General features: G+C 35.7%; 1 protein-coding gene across 1 annotated transcript in view; it reads right to left on the bottom strand.

Annotated features, from left to right (window-relative positions):
* LOC150083498 (putative G protein-coupled receptor CG31760) overlaps nucleotides 1–6,803 on the bottom strand; it is a 397,647-nt gene extending 390,844 nt beyond the window's left edge. The window contains exon 1 of the mRNA XM_090377319.1: nucleotides 6,483–6,803. The gene's annotated coding sequence lies outside the window, so the exon portion shown is untranslated. The remainder of the gene's footprint in view (nucleotides 1–6,482) is intronic.
* Nucleotides 6,804–14,764: the final 7,961 nt, after the last annotated feature.

Here is a 14,764-nt window from a genome sequence, read left to right on the forward strand (position 1 = left end):
AAGGATTGTGTATAACTGTAAGAAGATAGCAAAATTGGATTATGTATAAAGTTATATTGCGAACAGAAGGAATTGTAAGTAGAGTATGATATTATGTAAATAGGAATGTAAATAATGAAGATATATTTTTGAGGTAAGAGTTTATATATTGTATAAAATTGTTTTATATCTATACAAAGTTTTAAGGTTTTTAGAGGTTATGTTTCTCAATTTTGAGTTGAAATGTGAAGAGTGAGTTCTTGGGTACGTCGTAAGAGTTGCTGAAAGACTGGGAGTGGCGGCGCGCCTTTGTAACCCGAATGTAACTTGGATGAAAAGTAAATGCTGTGATAATAAATGCTCACCTCCAAAATACTGATTAATTGATTAGCTTTGTATTTATATTTAGGCTAGGGTTATTACGTTACCGGAACCCAATATATATAGTAGAAGGAACCTAAATTAGATTAAAAGCGAAAAAAGAATTCGTCAGAGCTGCGTATCTCAGGAAGCATCCTAAGGTTATTCAGACGCTCCTTTGTTTCCGTTCTCATCATAACTATTACGCTGCTTTTCATTTCATTCGTACACCATCTTGAAAAATTGATAGTTCAGACTTCTCGGGCGTCTTACTGTTTATGCGATGAAAAATCAGAGTTACTTGAACGAAAAATCATGCAGCCCTCGCTCTAGACCACAAACTCAGATGATTTGAAAAAAAAAAAAAAAAAAAGCCCATAGCAGGCTTATATTTTTGTTACATTTGCTTCTAGTTCACGTACATTTTGTCTTGATGTAAATGGAGGAAGCATTGTCTGCGTTCCTATTTTGACCCACTCACATAATAGAATTACGATTTTTCATTATTTTATTGATTCTTTTACTCTGTTGTATATATTGCAATGTATTGTATTATTTTTGGAAATATCTCTTTATGGCGTTATCTGTGGGTCATTATAATAGTGATATGAAGTTTTCTGGGCAATGCAGACAGGCTGCCAGGGCAGGTCATGGGGTTTTGTCAATGATATATAGAAATTTTGCTAGCAGTGAAAAGGAGGTGATTATCCCTCTGTATAAGGCACTGATCAGGCCACGCCTTGAGTACTGCGTATAGGTCTGGAGGCCTCATTTTAGGAAGGATGTAGATTTACTTGAGCGTGTACAGAGAAGGGCAACAAGATTGGTGAGGGGAATGAAGGGATCCTCTTACCAAGAGAGGCTTAAGTTCTGCCAATTGCAGTGGCTGGAGACTAGGCACCTGCGCGGTGATCTGATTGAGGTGTATAAGGCCTTGAAATTAAAGGTTAAAATAATATCATTTAAAATATCATTTAAAAGTATATCATTTAAAACGCTGAATTCTGATGGGATCCTTCCACTTGTTTAGATTAAGAACCTAAGGGGACATAAATTCAAATTAAGAAAAGACAGATGTAGAATAGATGTGCAGAAATTTGCCTTTAGCCAGCGGGTGGTTAATTGCTGGAACAAACATCCATCTGTAGTTGTGGAAGTTGATAGGTTGAATAAATTTAAGGAGGAACTGGACAAACATTTACATTTAGAGGGAATGGTTGTGTAATTTTTTTTTTTTTTTTTTTTTTTTTTTGGCTGATGCTGCATAAGCTCATACACTTGCTTTCTTGCATCACATGCCACTACTACTGCTACTACGTCGATTATCCAAATGCGAATCATTGGAATATCCGAACCATTTCGTGAACTGGCAACTAAAGCAACCCTTATGCATATATTAGTTTATTTCTATCAATTAGAATATTTTTACCTAAATTTAATTTAACTAATGAGAAAGCTAGATTTGTTTTTGTATATCAATGTCAAGCGCTTGAAATCCAAATGTGAAAAAAAAAAAAACTGTCTTTATTAGCGCCACCAAACAGCTACCTTAATTGCCTATGTGTATTGTGTCCATAAATTGCATGTGTTCTCTAGTTGCTTTACCTGTTTTGCTGGGGAAAAAATAACGAGTTGCTGGGGAGGGGGTAAACTTTGCTATTCACGCCTGAGACCCAATAACTTAGCTACGGGTTTAGAACCCGGACCTTCCACTCGGTATAGGAGGATAGTGATTATAACTATCCAGGTGTAAAACTATCCTAATGTGAAGTACTGTATTTTAAATTCCATTTAAAAAAAGTAACATAACTGGTTTTGAAATACTGTTCAACTAGTTGTGTTACTGTTGCTACTACTATACTGTGATTTAATTATGGTCCTGGGTTGTTTTTGTTTTGTTTTTTGCTAAAACAGCTAAGACCATAAGGCATCAGTATATCATTTCTGAATTATAAGTGAACTTAAATTGCTTGTATCATGTTGCCAGTTTCCTTGTTTATCGGGATGAAAAACATAGCATAGGAAAAGTCTGTTGACGTTTAGAATGTTGTTTGCGTGAAACTTTTGCACAGGGCAATAAACTTAGCTTTGGGTTAAAATTATAGTTAAACAGTACGTAGCGAGTATGTGACGTAGAAAGAAGAGTAGGTTAGTTTTCTATAGGTGTAACTGTAAACAAAAGATTATTCACAAACAAAAATCACTCTACACGTACATTTTTTCTACTGTGGTGATTTAGATGTATTATGAGGATAAATTTCTTTGATGGGAGGTATACTTTTAAAAATTTTGAAGAATAATTTGGGAACTGAATTCCCTAAAAATTAAACATGTAGAAAAAATGGAGAAAAAAGTGGAGAAAGTCCACCATGTTGAATGAAGAAATGGGAAATTTATGTTTTTTAAGCACATACCTTGTTATTTCCTATTGTTTGGAGATGTAAATTTTGCGATATTGGAACTGCAGTCACCTTTCAGAATATCAGCTGCTCTTCGAAATTGCAACACCATTTAACAGTTAAATATTACAGTATTTGAGATTTTCTGTCTGAAGAAGTTAAGAGGAGTGAAATTTGCAATGTTTTTTTTTTTTTTTTGTTTGTTTGTTTGTTGATGCGAGTTAGAGTGATTGATCGATCCATCAGAGAGATGAGGATGGCAGCAGCGATTTGCTCTCAAAACTGTAATAAGGTGATAACTCTTAAAATTCTGCTATTTGGGACAGAGTCATCCATATAGCTATATGGGTGAGTCAAAAGTCAGGGTATTCATTAACAATATCTTGAAAAATATATATATTTAGAAAGCAATTTTTGGTTTATTGCAGGAGGATGTAAAGTTTTTATATGGACCATGGCTAAATAACAACCCAAGATAGAATCCTTGTAGTAAAACTTTATTACGAACATTCAGATGTGATTATCCAAACAGAATGGTCTAAGCATTTTGCTTCTTTATCATCCATAAAACTTGCTATCGAATAATTAAGCGTTTAGAAGAGACAGGAAGTGTTGCTGATCTCCCTAGAAGCGGAAAACCACGTTCAGCTCGAACAGGAGGTGATAAGCAAGCTCTCGATGGAACTCTTCAAAAATCCACAAGAAGGCTTTCAAGTGAGTTAAAAATAATCTTCCTCCCAACTTCAGTAAGGTGAATTTTAAAAGACTGAGGATAAAAGGTTTACATTTCAAAATTGCGTCACACACTTAATGACGATGATCTAGATAGGAAAGTTGAATTTTCAGAAAAGTTTCTCTCTCCAGATGTACGAAAATAATAAATTTGCTCACTGAAACCTTGTGGCATGATACGGCAATGTTCAAGATCAGTGGACATACTCGTTGACATAATTATATTTACTGGGCCACTGAAAACCGCAATACCAAAATTTAAAGAGGATTAAACTCTACAGGCGTAGTGTTGTTTGGATTACAGTTTTCTGAGAGAGAATTATTGAACCATTGTTTTCAACTGAAATATTTCTTCGGACAGCTGTATATATTACACAAATTTGCTTATCCAGAGAGATCGATAGAAAAGACCTCTTTTTCATTCAGGTTAGTGCTTCTGCACATTATTCCGTCGAAGTTAGGAAATTCCTAAATTAAAAATCTAAAAATGGTAATAACTGAAGAATTTTCTAAAATTTATAATGTATTATATAAGCAGCCTTAGACTTCTGCCGGCAACTGGCGCCCTAGGCGACCCATGTAATTGGCGCCATCCTCCCCAAATCCCCAGGGCAGATGTACGATGAAGTTTTTTGGCACCCTAAACGACTGCCTGTTTTACTCTACGAGAGAGAGAGAGCGCAATATGGGCTTAGTGCGCCATTAAACACCAAACAAAACCTCTATGAGAGTTTTTCTTTTCCGTTGCAATTATATTTTTTTGCTAACGCAGTACCTACTCTGTAAAAAAAATTATTGAAAACCAGCTTTTTACAAAAGGCTTCATAGCAACATTTTTGCACAGTTTCTGATCTCTAAGTCTCTCTCAAGTAACTTCAGTTTGAATCCATATACTCCAGTTTTCTGTATTATCCATTCTAACCTCTCAGTTAAAGTCTTAGAAATAAAGTTTAAAAAATAAATTTGTAAACGTTGCTAGACTTATTACATGATTTTTAAACTTAATTTACTTTTAATTAATTTTACTTTACTTTACTTTATTTACTTTAATTTACAGGTTTAAAAATTACTTAATTTTTAAACCTCTTTATTATTCTCTAAAAGTAGTAACCATTTATTTTAAATGGCATAATAAGCCAATATAATCTTGTTTGGGGCATATTTGAACTAACAAACCTCAACGAAACCTTTGCTTTAAACTGTTAAACAAGTAGCCTAAGTTTTAAGCTAGTCAGTTGAAAGAGAGTTAACCAAATTAAAGAAGATACAAATTAAATATGCAACGAAGCGTTCTTTTTCTGCATCTGCCAAATTTTATTTCTCCAATAAATGATATTTTCCCCATCCCAAAGTGACTATTCAGTTCGGGCTTGAACTTCACCAAGCTGTCCTGATTGGCCACCTTGGTAGGTTAATGTAAACTTCATGAAATCCAGCCCTTTATTACTCCCTACGGTTTTATATTGGTGTTCCCAGGTTCTTATGTTTTTTATACCAGTAAAAGTATAAATCATCGTTGTTCATTTTAGTGATCGTCTTTCTGGCCTTATAAACCTCAATTAAATCTTCCCCAAGGTTGTATAGCTTTGCAGTCCGCACAATTCTAGACCGTTTTTCGTATTGACATATATTAGCAACCCTTCCCACCGTCACTTATCTGGTCGTCCTTCTTCGAACCCTCGCTAGAAGCATTAGAACACTCCCGGACGGCCACGTAGTCAGAGGTGTTTTCAGATAGAGAATACAAGAGCATCATCGCGTTCATTAGTCACGTGGACTAGAAACGGGTATATTACCATACCCTCTCGTTTGATCACTCGGCCACGTCTGGGCATTCCAAACGCGATCTTTCCATTGTTTTATATAGAGAGACATTTTCTATAACATAATCTATGTCAATACTAGCAGTGGTCCTATAAATCATAGCCAGTGTGCTGTCTTAGCCATCTGTTCACTGCATGGTAAATTCCATATCTCAACATATCATGAACCTAAATTATTTTGTTCGGTCTGAACCACTTTTAATCACTCCATCCCTAGCTTATAATTAACTTGTGGATTTCTGTTCCTCGGGTGCAGAATCTTAGGTTGACAAGCAGTAAACTTTACTTGCCATTTTCCAGAATATCTGCAACCGATACAAGTCATTTTTAAAGTAACGTGACCTGATTATGGTAATTAACCACTTTACCTACTTTCACATCATGAAACTTTCAATTTCCTCTGCACCCATCGTCAATATCAAATAAATAAATAGATATAGAAAGATGAACAGCTAGTCTGAAAGGAGAGAGATGCGTGGTTTGTCGACGAAGTAGTGTGGGAAGATGGGAATTTCCTTAGAATATCTCAAGAGTAAAACTCTCAGGTGGATGCATCGAATTGTGTCTGGACCCTGAAATGGTATCCGGTATCCCCGGGTTGGTCTATTTCATGGAAAGTGGAAGAAGGAAGAGAAAATGATCCTAAAAACCAACCAAATAACAAAAACAACAAGGAAGAGAAAACGAAAATTGAGATGATGAAATGTCTTATCCTCATTGTGGAATATTGGGTATATAAAGAAATATTGAAGTAGTCAGTATTACACATTATGATAGTCAAACAATAATGGTTACTCAGCTATTCATCAGTGACAGTTTTACCCTGATAACACAGAGTTCAGTTGAAAGAATGGCCATTGTACTGATGTCAAATTGAATGATATCGATACATTAAAAAGCAGCTTTATTTCTTGAAGCCTCCTTAATATTTTTCGGTTCGATTCTATGAACAGCGAGTTTTTCTTACATAACAAAATCAGAAGGTCACGAAATACGGATGCCATCAGGAAAGGTGAGATTCGTAATAGGGAAAAAAAAAAAACCAACAACTGTAATCAATTAATTAAGAGCTCATTTAAGACGAATGCTATCACTTCTTATTTAGAAGTACCACTTTTAGGCAGCACTGGCGCCATCTTGTACTAGGTACAAAAGCTATAGATAGAGAAAGATGTGAGATGCTACTTACCCACACCAGTAGGAAGAGGAGGACGACTGCGCCGGAAAATGAGCGAGAGAACAGACATACGCACACACATTCACACACATACATACACACGCAATTCGAAGCTGGTCACAGTTTTCAACCACCACTGAATCGGAATGGATCGTGTTCCATGACAGCTTCCGTAGACTCTCAACGAATATTCCCTCTCTGTTTTTTTTTTTTGTTAGAGTTATATCAAACCACAGGTGTGATGCAAATAATCTCCCTACACGCGCACCCTGAAGTCCTACTGTGTTACCCCCTTGTCGCCTGCAAACCGAGACGCCAAGGAACTGCTGCGAAAGGATGTGGGATGCGCGCTCCGTATGCGCGGACGATCGAAGCTTACGGCAGCAGCAGCAGCAGCGGCAGCGTGGGAGTTGTCCATTCCAGCACTTATCGAGAGGCAGGGGAAAGAAAATTCTCGCGACAAAACGACCTTGACAAACGTGAGCAGACTGACAAATGGAAGAGTTAATAAGGAGCCCAGGTACTTGGCAAAACATGTTGACGAGGATACGGTGGGAAAGGGGAGACGGTTGCCATGGTGCATCTCTTCATGATGCAACAGTTGTTACAGCGTCACCCTTTATCTTGAAGAATATGCGACAACGGCGAATTCACAGTGCTGATCGAGGGGACAGTTTGATCCACGTATGAGTGTGGATGGGTGGGACTGATACGAAGCGGAAAGAAGTCCCTCTGGTACGATGCAAAATGGATATCACGACTACGATATCAACAAGCAAGAGCTAATTAAATGGAGAGATCAGACTACTCTCACTTTGTATGACAGAATATGCCATACATAACGATTGCTATCAAACATATTGAACATTATTAAAATACTAAAAGAAGAACGTATGCAGAGGGAAGAAAAAGTGAATCTTCCCCTTGCGATATTTGGAAAAATATGTTTCAGCTTTTATTCCGAAATCAGATTGCTGTATTCGCAGAAATACAGTAACACCTCGTTTAACGTGAGTTCATTTAACGCACCTAGTATCACGTTGTCAGTGACAAACTAATCTCTTAAGAGCTGTTGTTCGATATAATTATATTTACTTATAATTTATATTATAATTCAAATATTTGGGTTTGCCATTACGTACCTCTCAGCATATTCAGAAATATTCTGAATATAACTCCACCTTGGGAATGCAGTCTTCACCTTTTTAATTATTTCTTATAGTACTATGACTATCGATGAGGGGAAGTGAAGGTAGTTTGGATATTCTCCCATGGAAATTAATATAAGTAGGATTTAAATCCAGATATGAGTAAATTGAACACATATTAAATAAATAGCAACATACTTCGCTATTGGAACAGTGCTTTTTATTTAAATTGCTTAGTGTAATACCGAGTTAACTCGTGGTTGAAAGGCCTTCACAATATAAGATCGCTGTACTTGTAGCAAATTTAGATTGGGCAGTATGCCTTGTAGAATAATATTAAAATTTGACAAAAAAATACTTTCAGTCCAATAAAATGAATTAATAAATGTATAACACAAAATGTACATTTACAAAACATTTTCATGATGAAATATAATATAAATAAGCAATTGCTTTTAAACTGCATTTATTTTTAAAATATCTTTGATAAACAGATTTTTATATAAAAATTTACCGCATAAAAAACAGCAGAATTACCTCTTAAAAACGAAGTTTTCACAAGCAGTTGCTTAGAAGAATCTAATGACAATGAGGCATATATACAAGCAAATAGAACGACGGTTTTTTTTTTTTTTTTTGTGGGGGAGGATAACTTCGACTTTCATTGTGCTCTTACGTCACACTCGCTTTCTTCTTGACATCTGCACGTGGCAATTATCTGCCCTTTTCGAAATTTAAAGAGCGACAGCCCGGAAAGGTATTCTTTTCTAGTTCACCGTGGTTTCCGATGGACAGGATATTTTAAAAGCGATGAATATTTTAAGGCAGCTGATGAACGCTGTGTAAAAAGAGATGTTAAAACGAAGCTAGGATTTAATTATAAAATATTGCCTTCGTTATGAGAGCATTATTGGTTTCGTAAGGAGAGAGAATTAATTGGATTAATTAGATTACCTACGCATGTTTAAAGCATAATTTTGGAATATTTTAATTACAAACAACTAATAATTAGTTATATGTGTATTTAGTAGCTTATTTATCAAAGCCCTTGACTACGAGGCTAGTTGTTATCCTGGGAACCAATTATTCCAACATCTTTTTTTTTTTATTCTTCATTGTTGCGTGCCTATTCTTGACTCCTTGCATGCGCGTGAAACCAACAACATTATCGTGGTTGTCGTGACAACCAGCTGCTCCCGCAAATCACAGGTTGTCAGGATACAGAAATCTACACAGTTCGTCTGCCTACAAAGCTATGGAGCCTGAATCACGTGACCCAGAACTGTAACTTATATGTCATTTCTGTGGTTTAGGACTAGGGCAGTATTAGTTTTGTTAGAATGTTTTTAGGAGAGTGATTTGTAACAGACTATGCGCTTAGAATAGTATTACCATTGACTGTTTAATCAGAGTGTACCATTCCATAATGCGTAATAGAAGAAGTCTGATACTGTAAAGCTACGGTTCCTAACCTTTTTGATAATGTGACCCATTTTGACAATTCAACAAGGTTGGTTTCACGACCCAATTCAAACACGGGTAAGAGGGTCCTCCAGCAAGACATTTTTTGAAAAATATAACATCGAATGTACTAAATAAAATACAGGCTATTTTCATAATAAATATAACTCCTAGAGTTGATGGCATATACCTAGTAGGTTTGAGGTAGGCGGCTAGAGAATGTATTGAACCATTGAGATTAATTATGAGGGCATTTTTTGGACTTGGAGGATATTCCTTTGGATTGAAGAAGTGCTGGCGTATTGCCAATATATAAAAGAGGTTCTAAGAGTGAAGTCTGATTTTAGTGAAAGGGAAAATCTTAGAGGTAGTGATTAAGAGTGCAATCCAGGAACATTTAGATAGATATGGCATTCTGAAGGACACACAACATGGCTTTTATTAAGGGAAAATCATGTTTAGCTAACTTAGTAGGCTTTTTGACACAGTTACTCGTGAACTGGATTTAGGGAACAATTTCGACATAATTTATTTGTATTTCAACAAAGTATTCGACTTGGTCCCTCATGAGAGGTTAATGTATACGCTGGAACATGTTGAGATTGCTGGAAAGATTCTAAGATGGATTGCCGAGTGGCTGCAGGGCAGAAGGCAGAAGTTGTGATTGACAGTGGTTCTTGGACCACTGTCAATCACAACCTCTGGACCACTGTTGTTTCTGATTTTCATAAACGACATCGACAGAGGGATAAAAGGTATGGTGTCAATTTGCAGACGACGTAAAGATTAGGAGAGTCATTAATGATCAGTGTCAAGCAGCGCTCCTTCACGATGACTTGAACGGACTTCAAGAATGGTCATAAAAGTGAAAACTTAAATTTCCTTGGACTTATCTTAAACTGGTTTACTAAACCGACTGTATTTGCAGGGAACATTCTCTCAAGAACATTCATCGCTTTAAATTCCATTTTCTTGTTCTCTATTAATTGCCATATATCACTTTTAATATATATATATATATATATATTTGTCCACTGCTAAGTTTTGCAAGGATACTTAACTTTATTTCTTGTAATTTGTGTTTCAAGGGGTTAAGGTTGAGATTTATTGCGCAACATCGATCTCGACCTTGTGTTCGGTTTGTACATCACTTTTTTTAGCCATTTGAGTAGTCAGTACTTCGCTGCCAAGATCTTCTGAATCTGTTTTTTTATTATTATTATTATTTGTGGGGGGAGAGCGATGACCATATAAAGAAGAGATGCGTGGTTTGTCGACGAAGTAGTGTGGGAAGAGGGGGATATTGAAGTAGTCAGTATTGCACAATATGATAGCCGAACTGTAATGGTTACTCAGCTATTCATCAGTGACAGCTATTCATCAATAGCTGTTACTGATGTATAGCTGTCATAGTTACTCAGATATTCATCAATATATAAGATCTGTGCATTCATTTCAATATATAAAAACTTTTAGATTATCTCATATGGGATATTGTTGGTTTATTCCCTTAACAGAGGCTCTAATGCAATCGCATAAAGGAGACTGGAGAGAACGCATCCTTGCAGTATGCCAGAATTTAGTCTAATTTCAACTTTTACTTCGTTATAATTCGCCTTTTTGGTATCCTCTTTTACATGGCTTTCAATAGCATTTCAAGGAGATTTCCTTTAATATGAATATTCCCTAAGAATTTGCCCAATGACGGCAGTAATAACATTGTAGTAAGCTGTGGACACATTCAGAAACACCACGTCCAACTGTGCGTTGTTAATGAGTGTCGTTTAGATCATTTTAAATGTTGCGAGTAGATTCGTAGTTGTGGATCTGCCCTCTATCACTAAGTAGAGGTGTTGTGGTCGATGTGAAAAGCAATGGGCCACGAGCGCTGACTTTATTGCTTTTTCCAAGATTTTTGGCAGAGAATTACTAATTGATATATCGGTCTGATACCTTTTATTACGTTTGGGTGTTTGATTTATGGAACGAGTGTGACCGTATATTCCATCGGCTTTGGTAAGTAGTAGGCATTTTCTCTGCACTTATTAAATATATCCATAATGGACTACACATTTTATAATAAAATGTCTGGTTCAGTGGTTTGCTTGTTTGGAAGTCCGTTTATGAATTTAATGAGCTGTCTTTATTTGTTAACGATATGACATTAATCTCATTTGCTGAGGAAGTTAAAATTCTTCTTTAAGCTGATCAAATTTTATGTTTTCTGTAAAAACACCTAACGGTGTCATAACTTCAAATTGCTCTCACCAAATTTATCTCATGAACAGAGGTAAATAAATGTTATGTAATTACATTTAGTTATCCCAGAAAAAGTTCTTACCATACGATTTTTCCATCAATAAAAAAATAATATCTAGATTTATTTCTGTGAAGGAGTTGGGACTTACCTTCTGCTCTTTCAACTGCTCTTTCACAAAACATGTTAATAATATAAAAATAAAGAATAAAAAAATGAGATTTATGATTCTCTTTTCCTCATCATTAAATTGTGCCAACCTAACCAAAACTCTTAACCACTTCGCTAATTCTCCCGGCATTGAAGTTTGTGAGTCCTGAGTGGAACGTATACTCAACAACGTACTAAGAAAAATTAGAAAAACTTCAAATCCAGATATTTAAACATTGCTGAAACGCATCAGGATACAGAGTGGAATACATCAGTACACCAACAGTCAGTATCACTCATACATATTGAAATACCAAATGAAACCTTTAAACATACGAAGAGACATCCAGATTATAGTGATCTAGAAGTGTTCCAGTTATCTTCTGTCACTTATAGATTACTATAATCTAGATCCATTAATAAAGTACAGCAACTTTCAGCAGGAACTAAAGGGATTATACCATTGGGAAAATGCCTATAAAACTAGTACTGTACCTTAATGAGCAATATACCCTGAAAACGAAATGTAAAAGTATTCATGTATATGTACGTATGTATGAGGGAGGTGGAGGGTTAAAAAAAAAGATTTGTATTCACAGAGAAGTAGTTGTGATAGAAAGTTGAAACAAATACCATGCATTATGCTTTTTCAACATAGTCACCAGACAAAATGACACACTTTTTTCCACCTCTCAATTCATTTCCGCAGGCTAGGTTTATAGAACCCTTCTGACTCTCCTTTAGACCATGGCAGCAGACATCACCCCATCATCATCAGCAGTGTTTTCCACGAAGAAAGGACTTCAGGGCAAGAAAGAGGAAGAAACTCAAGGGTGCAAGGTCAAACCAATAAGCAGAATTCGAAAATATTTAAATTTTCTCCTTGCATATCGACATTTCATGTGCACATTGTCGTAAGAGGTCAGAAGTCTAGGAACTCATCTAGCAGACACTTTACTCATATGCAACTGTTGATGGATGATGGTCTCCACAGAACCTACACTAGTTTGGAGCTCTGGAGCTAGTATTTTGAGGTTAATACGGCGATCTTCCAGAATTAATACCTCAATTTTTGCAATACTCTCTTCTGTTACAGCAGTTGCGCCTCTTGATATTTCTTCATCATGCCCTGAGGTTCTTCCGCATTTGAATTGTTTATACCAATGTGCAACAACACTAACCTGGGTAGTCTTCTCCATAAACAGCAACCATTTCTGCGTGGATTCTTTTGGGTGTTTTCTCTTACAGAAAGAGGAACCGAATCATTGATCTGTATTCCACTTTATCCATTGTGATACTTCACTTCATTCAGCGTTCAGCAAAGAAAAAAAATGAATTGTTAAATCGAAACCAAAATTTGCGTGGTTGCTATAGATTTCAAGGTATCAAACAAAATAAAATTTATCTCTCTATCACGACAACTTCTGGGTGAATACAAATATTTTTTGTCCCCCCCTCGTATATATATATATATATATATAACTCATTTTATTAACAAAAACAATATGAATTTATAGATTTAAAACGTTAATTTAAAAAAAACACAATTTTTCCATTTCTTTTACGTAGATTTCTGTGCCTTTCTACCTTCCCCCAATCGATGATAATTTCTGGTCTGTAATTATATACTGGATTACTCTTTTCATTCATTGAACCATTTTAGTTGCCGCTAATTCTCAAATCTTTGCAGTCTCGATACTCAAAATTTAAAAGACTAGGTACATATTTGGAAATTATGTTGACAGCTTTGTAACTGCGCCATTTTATCCCTAAACATCATGGTGGCTTACAATATGCAGCAAAAAGTTTTTCTTACGAAAAAGTAGACTATAAAAATGGAAATTCTGTAGTTAAGGTGCGGAGAAAATTCTGTATAGAATTTGATTTACGTAATACACCAAATATTTCAAACTACTTAGTTTGAAGAAACGGATTGCCTTTTTGATCACTGGAAAGCTCATGCTAAGGGAGAAGCCCATCCCCCCATATGTACTCCAGATGCAGTCAATGAAGCTAAGACTTGCTAAATCTCTCGCAAAACGTGAATACCATCTCTACACTGAGAAAAATCCACCGTCCTGATTTTCATCATATCCTAATGCAGTTATCTCAATCCTTTAACTGAAATTGGGAAACGCAAACATTTAGTGTTTTCCAATCAGATTTACACGCTTTTGGGAAAGATTCATACATCTTAAACTCAGTACGGTTTTCCGGTTATTAGATCTCCACTTTCATTAATTATTTAAATTTAATGTGTTAGAGATTCAATCTTTCACTAAAAAAACAATGAATCATTTGGATTTTAATAAATATTAGTATTGATTTCTATTAATGAAAGTCAAAACGAAGTTCAAGAATTGAAATTCCAGTTTTGGGGGAATGCGTTCCCTCACAAAAATAGCCCTGCCTTTTGGTAGTGAAAATAAGTGAAAATTTTACATGCATGCCTGATGCAATGCCCATAACAGCAAAAATGCTAGGGTTTCTCGATGCGATAGTTACAGTGCCGTGTGCTCTTTCCTCTATTGGCATCATTGAACCCGTGTTCGTTGAATGTGCATTTCCGAAGAAAAATCCTTTACTGAAGCTTGTAGCTTGGCAGATACGGGTTGGCATGGTTTGCAAGCTGTCAAAGCATCATTTCACAAAGAGGAAGACATATTTCGCTTTAAGGACTGTATCTCCCCTGCATACGTAGCCGAGTGGTGAGAAGCGAGAATGCAGTAGCACACCCTCTTTGAGGGGACTGTAGTTCAAGCTCACGTAACCGCTGAATACGATTAACAGTGTTATTCTTATTTATTATAAACTCCTCTGATCTAGTGGTCGTGCTGGAGTAGAAACAAGAACATACAGTATGTATAATTAATAAGATATGTGATGTTTTTTTCCTTTCTTCAAAAGTAACTGAAATGATTCATGAGGAATACAAAAATTACTCTACATTCTTGTTTATACTCCGGCATGACCACTAGGTCAGAGAAGTTTACATTAATTATTTTGGCAATGAATGCAACTATTTGTGAAGTGATGTATACATCATCACTGATATTGTTGTAAAGTTTTAAGATAATCATTTTTGACATTTTTAATTTGCTTATTTTATTTTATTTTATTATTATTATTTTATTATTATTTTTTTAATGTGTCAAAAGAAATTGCCAGTTTTCATGAAAGTTTCCGGTTCGTGAAATTGTAGTTCATTTTTCCATTTTCTTTTCGCAGATGACATTGGTATCCCAAAGGCGATTGATTTCTTGAAAAAAAAAATCTTT

This window comes from Mastigoproctus giganteus, chromosome 7, assembly GCF_048544385.1.
Source record: "Mastigoproctus giganteus isolate SK-2022 chromosome 7, ASM4854438v1, whole genome shotgun sequence".
Lineage (NCBI taxonomy): Eukaryota > Metazoa > Arthropoda > Arachnida > Uropygi > Thelyphonidae > Mastigoproctus > Mastigoproctus giganteus.